Raw genomic sequence first — 12,126 nt, forward strand, 5'->3', positions numbered from 1 at the left:
CGAATCTCTAGAACATTGATGGGCAAGGTCATCTCTGATCTGGACCATTTCCCTTGGACAGATGATTCTTCCAGGACTGCTCCCCAGCCTGTTACCACCTTCCAGGTAACTGGTAGAAAGGGTCTCCCTTTTAGAAGATTTTTGGATGTCGACCATCAATTGAGGCTCTGACGCACTTTGGCGGATAAACGCAATGGGAAGTCCAGTTTGGATCTTCTTATTCCAAGTTGACAGGATACTGTTTTGCAGCAGTCTTGAATTGAACTACGCATAAGGAACGGCCTTGAAGAAGCCACCATCTTTCCTAATAAACACATGCAAAGATAAATAGAAGGATTTTTGTTAGTTTTGATCCACCGAATCACCGAAACAGCCATGGAGTTAAGCAGCAACTGAGAGGCAGGAACACTTGCCGTTGGGGCAGGAGGGTCAAACTACCCAGAAGAGCTCACGGAGCATCTGCAGGGAGCTTGAGTCTGTCGGAATACTGTAAAAATAAATAGATAAAGTCGCGCTACGGACTTCCCACTCTATATGTGGCTAAAATAAATGAAATGAAAAAATAAAATAATAAAAATGAAAATAAAAGACTACTGTGAATGGTGGAATTTATAAGGGTTAGAGCTGCCTTTGCCTAGATCTTGGGTGGGGGGGGGTTAAAATGTAAAGAATTAAATAGTGGGCTATGGCGCTAAAACCCAATGTATGTGAGATCTGTACATAAAAATATATACAAATTTAATTTGTGTTACAGTGCTACCAAAATTCTTTTGATATATTTAGTGTGTGCATATATGTACTAATACTGCTGTGACCCGTAAATATGATTTGCTTATACTAATAACAAATTCATAAAAAATTCATAAAAAACATTGAGAAGTTATGCAAAATAATGAATCCCAAAAAAACATACAAAAAATTGTGCAAAATAATTCGTCCCAAAGAACGTCTTTGCGCATGAGAAAACTTTTCAAAGTCGCATTCTAAAATCGCTGGAAAGTCCCATGCAGTAATGTTCCAGGTGGTGGTAGTAAAGTAAAGCGACTAGTGCAAAAGTGCCAATCCTCAATGTAAAGAAAACACTCGTCCCCGGTGCGCCACTCAGTATTGTGGTAATGTGAATGCTCTCACCAGATCATGTACCCCTGTGGGGTTGGACGGGCTTTCACAGTATGAGCCACTGTGCTGCTAACTGGATACTGCTGCTGGTGGAATGTTCACTCTTCACTTTTCCACCAACTCTCTGGATGAACGTCTCCCAACAAGCTACTCTCTTAACATGAGTTCTGTCGACAGCTCAGGGCTCAGCGCTGCTCCGTCTTCGGGTACCGCTCCGCTCGCTGCAGAAGCAGCGAGCGGAGCGGTACCCAGATACGGAGCAGCGCTGAGCCCTGAGCTGTCGACAGAACTCATGTTAAGAGAGTTACATACATTGGGTTTTAGCGCCATAGCCCACTATTTAATTCTTGTCGGAATACTGTGTCCTACTAGGCCAATTCAGTGCATAGCAGAATGTTTTCCTTTATCCTGCAAAGGAGAGAAAAATTTGGAAGGGTGGCAAGGCGTAGATCAGGGTGACTGATCCTACGAATCATCAAAGTGTCCACTGCAAATGCCTGAGGGCACCTCAACCTGACAACAAACCTTACAATTTGTTATTGAACCTGGATGCCAAGAGGCCCCCCACCTGTGTTCCCTACCTGTGGCAAAGGACTTAAAATTACTCAACATAGAGAGTCCATTCCCCAAGATCCAAATGCTGGCGACTGAAAAAATCTGACAAATTTCCATGTCCAAAATGTGGATATTGGACACAGTCGGAACATGAAATTCTGCCCTTTGGAGGATCAAGTCAGCTTCCATTGGAGCAGCTTCACTACTAGTTCCCGTTTTACGATTGATGCACACTACAGTCAACTATATTCTATATGAGTTCTAGAAAGTTGATTGGGACATGAGCTTCCACCAACCAAGTACCCTTCACCAAGGTGTTCATGACTATTGCCGAGATTGTCTGGGTACTCCACAATATGAATTTCCTGAGAATGTAGCAGAGCCAAATCCAGTGGAAGAACCTTGGTGAAAACTCTGGTGAGAAGCTGTGGTTAGGCTAAAAGGGAGGTCAATAAACTGGTAACTGCCCACTGAAAAAATAGGATTTTTATAACAGCTTACCTGTAAAAATCCTTTTATTTTTAAGTACCTCACAGGACACAGAGCCATAGTAATTACTATGTGGGTTATAGTGCACCTTCAGGTGCTAGACACTGGCACACCCTAAACAGGAAGTTGTCTCCCTATATAACCCCTCTCACTACTGAGAGTATGTCAGTTTTGTAGCAAAGCAATACACATGTATACTAGAAAGAGGGGCGGACACCTCTGTGTCCCGTGAGGTACTTCAAAAGAAAAGGATTTTACACCACGGGACACAGAGCCATAGTAATTACTATGTGGGATGTCCCAGAGCAATGCCAACTGAGGGGAGGGAGACACCACCAAAAGTAGGGTACCATGAGATCAGAGGATTTATACTGCTGCCTGCAGTACACTGCGCCCAAAGGCGACATCCTCATTTCTTTTTACATCCACCAGATAGAACCTGGTAAATGTATGGATTGAAGACCAAGTTGCAGATTTGAGTAATGGAAGCTTGGGGATGCACTGCCCATGGAGCACTAACAGACCTAGAGGAGTGCGCTTTGATTTGAGAGGGTAGAACTACCTCTTTAAACCATAAGCTTGAAAGATTACTTGTCAAATCCATTTAGAAATGGCAGATTTCGATGCTGCCTGTCCTCTTTTAGGACCATTCAGGCAACACGAGCAAAACATCCATTTTCCAAATCTGAGCAGTAGCCTTTAAGTAGACTGACTGCTCTCACCACATCAAGAGAATGTAGTGATTTTTCTTCCATAGAACAGGGTTCTGGAAAAATGAAGGTAGAACAATATCCTGGTTTAGATAAAAACCTGATATTACCATTGGTAAAAAGTTAGGATGAGGATGCAATACTACCTTATCCTTGTGAACAATAAAAATATGGCTTTTTACAAGAAAGAGAAGCAGATATGGTCACCAGAAAAAATAGTTACCTTCTCAAAAAAGGACCAAGGGAATATGTCGTATCGGCCCAAAAAAAGGCGGTTTTGTAATGGCGACAAAACTAAACTCAAGTCCCAAGGGTTCAGGGTTTACCTAACCAGAGATTAAGCCGTGTTACCCCCTGAATAAAGATACAAACCAAAGAATGTGAATCAAGTGGTTGTTGAAATAATAGCGATAAGGCCGAGAGCACTAAAGGCCAGCCTTATTTCTCACCCCATCTGCAGAAAGTCAAGGATTCTACCTTTGACCCATTTCCTGGGGTGCAACTCTTGGTTTCATACCAGGAGACATATGTTTCCCAGACTCCATAATATATAATTATGGAGGCCGGCTCCCTTGCATTAACCAAGGTAGAAACTACATAACCTGACAGCCCACGCTTCTTCAGAGTGTGGGTCTCAATAGCCAGACCCTTAAATTTAGCGTTTGTAAAGTAGGATGGAACACTGGACCTTGCGAGAGAAGGTCTGGCTGTGATGGTATGGACTATGGGTCCCCTACTGCCATCTTTACAATCTCTGCATACCAAGATTTCCTTGGCCCAGCTAGGGGCCACAAGAATCAACGACTTCCCTTCCTGCTTGATCCTGCAAAGAAGTCGTGGATGCAGGCAGGAGGGAATGCATAAATCAGCGAGAACCAAATCCACGGGAATAGCAAGGCATCCGCATGCTAGCGGATCCTTTGTTCTTGACACAAAGTTGTCAATTTCTTTATTGAACCTGGACGCAAACAGATCTATGTCTGGGATCCCCCATTATTGACAGGAAGATATTGGGGTGAAGGAACCATTCTCCTGGGAACAACTGCTGGTGACTCAAGTAGTCCGTCTGCCAATTTTATGTTCCTAGAATGAAGACTGCCGTTAGGCAAAGTACATTGTTTTCTGCCCAAGATAGGATATGATTCACCTTTCTCTGGGCCGTACAACTTCTTGTGCCCTCTTGATGATTAATATAGGCCATTGCTGTGGCATTGTTGGATTGAATCCTGGCAGGACAATACAGTAAACTGAACATTCAGGCCCCCAGGACCAAGAGCTCTGGGTGTATTTCTAAAATGTTAATGGGCAAGGCCATTTCTGATCTGGGCCACCTCTTGGACAGTTGCCTCTTCCAGGACTGTTCCCCAACCTAAACAAAAAAGGTTGGCATATGTTGTTACCACTTCTCAGGTAACTGAAGGAAGGATTTTCCAATTAGTAGATTTTTTGATATTAACCATAAACTGAAGCTCCGGTACACAGAGCCTACAGCACCTGGTATTTCCAGGTGGTCTCTCATCCGGGTACTAACCAGGCCCGACCCTGCATAGCCTCCAAGATCAGACGAGATTGGCTGCTATCGGGGTGATGTGGCCATAGGCTTTGGAGTCGGACACATTAGGAATGTAGAGCTTTAACCCTTTGTTCCAAGCCGATAGGATACTGTTTTGCAGCAGTCTCAAATTAAATTGAGCATAAGAAACGGCCTCGAATGAAGCCATTTTCCCCCCAACAACCACATGCAAAATTTAATAGAAGAAATTCATCTTGCTTCGACCACCTAAATCAGTTGCTTTATGGCGTTGATCTTTGCCTGGGGTAAGAATGACCTTTTCTGGGTATTCCTATGATTGGACCCAAGTATTTTAGTCTTCTTCATGGTTTTAAAGAAGATTTCTCCTAGGTTGAGAATCCGACCTAGATATTCTAGGTAGTTGAATGTGGTGACCATACTTTGGTCTAAGCAGGCTACTGACTGGTCTATCAAGAACAGATTGACTAGGTAAACCATAATCGTTATACCTTGGGCCCTTAATCTGGATAGAAGAGGGGCCAGAACCTTTGTAAAAACTCAAGGTGCAGTAGCTGGACCGGAAAGCAGAGCTACACACTGAAAATTACGATTTTTCACTGTGAAAAGTAGATTTTACTAGTGAGCGAGGAAATAGGCATATGGAGGTATGCATCTTTGATGTCGATTGACGCCAGAAGTTCTCCTCCTTGTAGGATGGAGATAATGGATTTGGATTGACTACATACAAAATAACAGTGGTTATATTCAGGAACTGAATTTAGATTTTTGAGATCCAGAATGTCTATTCGGATTTGGCACTGTGGAAAAAAAAAAAAAAAAGAGGTTTGAATCAAACCCCAACCTCTGTTCTTACATGGGGACACTTTTTTCTTTTTCTCTGGATCCTTAGAAATGTTTGGTCTGAGAAAACAAGGAGACGGGAACTCTTGGAACTCCTGTTTGTACCCTGGAGCTATTGAGGAAGTCCCCCATTCGTATCGACACTTTTCCTGCCAGATCCTTGAGAACTGCAGAAGAATTCTCCCTATTCGATTAAACCTGATGTGGAAGCCACCGTGACTGCCTGGAGGCCGATTCCTCTGGCACAGGAGAAGGAGCTTTAAAACAAAAGTACATTTACTCCTTTTCTTAAATGGCAAAAGGGGTGCTTTTCACTAGAATTTCTTTGGATGTATTATCCAAAACATCCCCAAATAGCTGTTTCACCACAAAAGGGAAGACTAGCCAGGAGCTTCTTACAAGGCGCTTAGCAAAGAGCGCAAGGCCTGAAGGATAGAATCTCTCATAGCAACTATTGCAAACATAAAGCTGCCTCCTGGGCCCGCTGAGCAGGATAACTCTGAACACCTGTTTAACCACTTTCAGACCGGACCATTTTGCTGGTAAATGACCAGAGGTCTTTTTACAATTTGGCACTGCGCTGCTTTAACTGGTAATTGCGCGGTCATGCAATGTTGTACCCAAACAAAATTTGCGTCCTTTTCTTCCCACAAATAGAGCTTTCTTTTGATGGTATTTGATTGCCTCTGCGATTTTTAATTTTTGCGATATAAACGTAAAAAGACCGCAAATTTTGAAAAAAAATGATATTTTCTACTTTTTGTTATTAGAAAAATCCAATAAACTCAATTTTAGTCATACATTTAGGCCAAAATGTATTCAGCCACATGTCTTTGGTAAAAAAAAAGTCAATAATTGTATATGTATTGGTTTGCGCAAAAGTTGTCACATCTACAAACTAAGGTACGTTTTCTGGAATTTACGCAGCTTTTAGTTTACGACTGCCCATCTCATTTCTTGAGGTGCTAAAATGGCAGGGCAGTACAAAACCCCCCCAAATGACCCCATTTTGGAAAGTAGACACCCTAAGGAAATTGATAAGTGGCATGTTGAGCCCATTGAATATTTTATTTTTTTGCCTCAAGCGATTAAATAATGACAAAAAAATATTTTTTTTTTTTTTTTTTTTTACACAAAGTTGTCACTAAATGATATATTGCTCACACATGCTATGGGCATATGTGAAATGACACCCCAAAATAAATTCTGCTGCTTCTCCTGAGTACGGGGATACCACATACGTGGGACTTTTTGGGAGCCTAGCCGCGTACGGGGCCCCGAAAACCAAGAACCGCCTTCAGGTTTTCTAAGGGCGTAAATATTTGACTTCACTCCTCACTACCTATTACAGTTTTGAAGGCCATAAAATGCCAAGATGGCACAAAACCCCCACAAATGACCCCATTTTAGAAAGTAGACACCCCAAGCTATTTGCTGAGAGGCATGTTGAGTCCATGGAATATTTTATATTTTGCCACAAGTTGCGGGAAAATTACAAACTTTTTTTTTTTTTTTCACAAAGTTGTCACTAAATGATATATTGCTCACGCATGCCATGGGCATATGTGAAATGACACCCCAAAATAAATTCTGCTGCTTCTCCTGAGTACGGGGATACCACATATGTGGGACTTTTTGGGAGCCTAGCCACGTACGGGGCCCCGAAAACCAAGCACTGCCTTCAGGATTTCTAAGGGCGTTACAGTTTTGAAAGCCATAAAATGCCAAGATGGCACAACCCCCCCCCCCCCCCCCAAATGACCCCATTTTGGAAAGTAGACACCCCTAAATTTAGGGGTACACTAGTGAGACTAGGTAATAAATGGCGGGTGCCCTGAAACTATAAAAAAAATAACTAACCAACCAGCGTCACCTGTAACAGTTATATGGTGATCACTGGTGAAAGGGTTAACTAGGGGGCAATCAGGGGGCTTTATGCGGTAGTATATGGGGGTCCCTGGCGCTATAAAAAGCTGCGGCGAACCTAAATACCTACCTGCCTAACTAGCGTCACCTGTGACACTAATACAGCGATCAGAAAAACGATCGCTTATTAGGCTGGGTTGACACTGGAGCGATGTGGGAACGCCACGAATGCGCGGCGGGTTCCCGCATCACATGCCTCCCGGCGGCAGTTCACACTGCCCTATGCGAACTGCTGGGAGTGTCAGTGAAATGTTAATGACACCCCCAGATCAGTTCGCATATCGCAGTGCGATCTGCAAACTCGGATCGCATGGTGTGAACACCCATGCGATCCGATTCTGCTGCGGGCCAAAAAAAGGGTCCCGTGCGAATTTGCGGCGGGTGCGACACGAATTAAGCCATACTATCTGTATGGCTGAACTCGAATCGCACAGAGATCGGATGTGATTTGCGCTGCAGTGCGGTGCGAATCACATCCGTTCTCATAAACCGCTGCAATGTGAACCCAGCCTTAGTGACACTGGCGACGGGGGGTGATCACGGGGTTAAACCTTTATTGGGGGGGTTAGGGGGGCACATTAGAACTAAAGGGGGCTAACCCTAACTGCCCTAACAGTTATTACAGTCACAAATGACACCAATGCAAAAAAAATAAAAAATAAAAAAAAAATGCAATTGGTGTCACTGTGACTGGGGGGGGGGGGGGGGGGGCAGGGGTAATTGGGGGGGTGATCGGGGGGTAAAGGGGGGGTGTGAGTGTGCCTGGCATGTTCTACTGTACGTGTGGTGTGTTGGTGCAACTCACCGATCCTCTCTCCTCGGTGCCGGAACGAAAAATACCGACACGGAGGAGAGATTACATCACTTCCTCTCCTGTGTTTACATTACAGGAGAGGAAGTGATGTCACGGAGCATTTCTATTCGTCGGGAGCGATCGCGAGGGTATGGCCATGAATGAATGGCCGCCCCCTCATCCCGGATCGTTCCCGAACGAATACCGACCGCCGCAGGCACCGGGGGGGGGCCCGATCGGGCCCCCCACCCGCGGGAAGGCAGGGACTTGTATATACGCCCATATGCCTGCCCGTGCCATTCTGCCGATGTATATCGTCGTGCGGCGGTCGGCAAGTGGTTAAAGAAATGCTGATGGCGTTGAGTTGGAAAAATGGGACTATGCATGGGGGGGGGGGAAATATGAAGGAGGGAGGAAATGGAAATATGCAGATAGTGATCCCATATGTCTAAGGAGCGCATCATGGATGAGGTCCTGGCAGGCATACCTTTCACCCAATGTCTAATAGATGATATGCTTCCAATGGTATGGTTTACGTGCCAATCTTTCAAAATGCAAATTTTTCAAGTCTCGACTAGAATTTTGTGCCCATACTGTGGACTGACATGGGTTACACAATACTGAAGAAAAGGTTAAAGCCCTTTCCCATGCCCCTACTCCCCAGAATGTTACACAGCTCAGGTCCTACCTTGGCCTCCTAAATTACTACCATCGTTTCTTGCCGAACCTAGCACACCAGTTCTACCCGTTACATCACTTACTGGATACAAGAGCTAAATGGATATGGACAGACAAATGTAAAGAAGCTTTTCGGCTTTTTAAAGAGCTCATTCTGTCCTCTCAAGTTCTGGTCCACTATGATTTAAAGAAACACGCCACCTTGGCTTGTAATGCCTCACCTTATGGACTGGATGCCAGATGGCACGGAGCGCCCCATTTCTTTTGGCTCCAGGTCTTTAACCTCAGCAGAACAAAACTACTCCCAGATAGACAAGGAAGCTTTGGCCATTGTATGGGCCACAAAAAAAATTCACACGTACATCTATGGACGGGAGTTCACACTGATCACTGACCACAAACCTCTGTTGTCCATACTGAGTCCTGAGAAAGGAATTTCTACAACAACCGCATCTCGCTTACAAAGGTATGCTTTATTCTTGGGAGGTTATACTTATTCTATCAGATACCGCTCCCACAAGGCCCATGGCAATGCAGATGCATTTTCCAGATTGTCAATTGGAGACCACCCACCTAGAGACATACGCATAGTGGAAGTACAAAGACCACGGCCCTGCATGTCCACCTCCCTAATTGCCAGACATACAGCCACAGATCCCTTGCTGTCTCAGATATTCTCGTATGTTCAGTCTGGATGGCCAAAGTCCCAGGTGAATTTCGTCCGTACTTCACCAGAAAACGTGAGCTTGTGACTAATGCTGGTTGCCTACAGTGGAGCAATAGAGTGCTTATACCTCAGTATTTGCAACCAACCATGCTAAGGATACTGCATGAGGACCATCCTGGCGTGGTGCGCATGAAGCAGCGAGCCCGGAGCCATGTTTGTTGGCCACAAATGGATAAAGCAATTGAAGATTATGTGGCTCAATGTCCTGGGTGCTGTCAAGCTCAGCGACGCCAAATGAAAGGAACCCTGTTACCTTGGCTGTGGCCGACAGACCTGCGGTCAAGACTACATCTTGATATTGCTGGCCCAATCCAGGGTAAAAATGTATTTGATTGTGGTAGATGCACATTCAAAATGGCCGGAGGTATTTTATATGCCTTCTACTACCTCAGCTGCTACCATTCTAGTCTTAAGGAAGCTCTTTGCTCAGTATGGCTTGCCAACAGCCATAGCCTCGGACAATGGAACTCAATTTACATTGCATGAGTTTCAATCCTTCCTCAGTGGCTGGAGCATGCAACACTACAAAACAGCTCCTTATCACCCAGCCTCGAATGGGCTGGCAGAACGGTTTGTGCAGACGTTTAAGAAGCACTTACTGTCCACTTTGGACCAGATCGGACTGTCAGAGGAGAAGCTGCTGGACTTCTTGACCATGTACCAAAACACAAAAACACGCTACTACTGGGCTGTCCCCTGCTTTTCTTATGTTTGGCAGGCATCTCCGCAGCAAACTGGATTTAGTCCGTCCACAGGAACAGTCACCAACACCTCCTCCACCAGGCCGTCCTGGATTCCGTGCCAGTGATCTTGTATGGTTTAGAAATTACAGAGTTTTGCCTCATTGGCTTCCTGGCATATTTGATGGACCTCTTGGAAGAAGAATGTACCTCGTTCGCCTGGAGAATGGTGTTTATGTTCGACAACACCTTTGGGAATTGAGGAAGCGCATTTGCTGACCACTAGAGACAAACCCGACTCCTCTTTCTAACCAACCACCAGTCTACTCAGGGCTCTACTGGTGACATATGGCATGATCCCACAAGTTTACAACCAACCCATAAAAAGGTTGGTGACGATATTCCTGAGGAGTCCGGACATGTGCCTGGAGTCGCAGAGATTGATTGGTCTGTTGGACACCCACTGACATCTCCAGAACCCTTGAACGGCTCTATCCCTTCCAGTGCAGTGCCACTTTGTAAGTCTGCCCACCAAAGACATCAGACTCCTCTTTGGCAAAGTACTGAAATCTTACAGGACAGGAAACAGAGAAAAAGGGCTCCTGAAGTGCTGCGGAAGCCACAGGACTGAGTTGAAGATACTACTCGCTGAACTGATCCCGTTTGCCTTGTTCTTTATGTGTTGAGTATTTTATGTGTTGTGTATATATATATATATATATATATATATATATATATATATATATATATATATATATATACACACATATACACACACACATACATACACATATACATACACAGTGGTGTGAAAAAGTGTTTGCCCCCTTCCTCATTTCCTGTTCCTTTGCATGTTTGTCACACTTAAGTGTTTCGGAACATCAAACCAATTTAAACAATAGTCAAGGACAACACAAGTAAACACAAAATGCAATTTGTAAATGAAGGTGTTTATTATTAAAGGTGAAAAAAAATCCAAACCATCATGGCCCTGTGTGAAAAAGTGATTGCCCCCTAAACCTAATAACTGGTTGGGCCACCCTTAGCAGCAACAACTGCAACCAAGCGTTTGCGATAACGTGCAATGAGGCTTTTACAGCGTCCTGGAGGAATTTTAGCCCACTCATCTTTGCAGAATTGTCCTAATTCAGTTACATTAGAGGGTTTTCGAGCATGAACGGCCTTTTTAAGGTCATACCACAACATCTCAATAGGATTCAGGTCAGGACTTTGGCTAGGCCACTCCAAAGTCTTCATTTTGTTTTTCTTCAGCCATTCGGTGGTGGACTTGCTGGTGTGTTTAGGATCATTGTCCTGCTGCAGAACCCAAGTTCGTTTCAGCTTGAGTACACGAACAGATGGTCGGACATTCTCCTTCAGGATCTCTTGGTAGACAGCAGAATTCATAGTTCCTTTTATCACGGCAAGTCTTCCAGGTCCTGAAGCAGCAAAACAGCCCCAGACCATCACACTACCAGCACCATATTTTACGGTTGGTATAATGTTCTTTTTATGAAATGCAGTGTTCCTTCTACGCCAGATATACTTGGACACACACCTTCCAAAGAGTTCCACTTTTGTCTCATCGGTCCACAGAATGTTGTCCCAAAAGTCTTGGGGATCATCAAGATGTGTTGTGGAGAAATTGAGACGAGCTTTGATGTTCTTTTTGCTCAGCAGTGGTTTTCTCCTTGGAACTCTGCCATGCAGGCCATTTTTGCCCAGTCTTTTCTTGATGGTCGAGGCATGAACGCTGACCTTAACTGAGGCAAGTGAGGCCTGCAGTTCCTTGGACGTTGTTGTGGGGTCTTTTGTGACCTCTTGGATGAGTCGTCGCTGCGCTCTTGGGGTAATTTTGGGCGGCCGGCCACTCCTGGGAAGGTTCACCACTGTTCCATGCCTTCGCCATTTGTGGATAATGGCTCTCACTGTGGTTCGCTGGATTCCCAAAGCTTTGGAAATGGCTTTATAACCCTTTCCAGACTGATAGATCTCAATTACTTTCTTTCTCAATTGTTCCTGAATTTCTTTGGGTCTCGGCATGACGTGTAGCTTTTAAGGATCTTCTGGTGGAC

The 12,126-nt window shown here is 44.6% G+C and overlaps 1 protein-coding gene and 1 pseudogene across 2 annotated transcripts in view; both read right to left on the bottom strand.

Annotated features, from left to right (window-relative positions):
- Nucleotides 1-12,126, bottom strand: part of GTF3C1 (general transcription factor IIIC subunit 1) — a 377,991-nt gene that overhangs the window by 164,296 nt on the left and 201,569 nt on the right. The window lies entirely within an intron of this gene.
- Nucleotides 4,356-4,474, bottom strand: LOC143925875 (5S ribosomal RNA; annotated as a pseudogene).

This window comes from Lithobates pipiens, unplaced genomic scaffold (assembly GCF_037356315.1).
Source record: "Lithobates pipiens isolate NorthernLeopardFrog02 unplaced genomic scaffold, aLitPip1_a1.2 Scaffold_22, whole genome shotgun sequence".
Classification (NCBI taxonomy): Eukaryota; Metazoa; Chordata; class Amphibia; order Anura; family Ranidae; genus Lithobates; species Lithobates pipiens.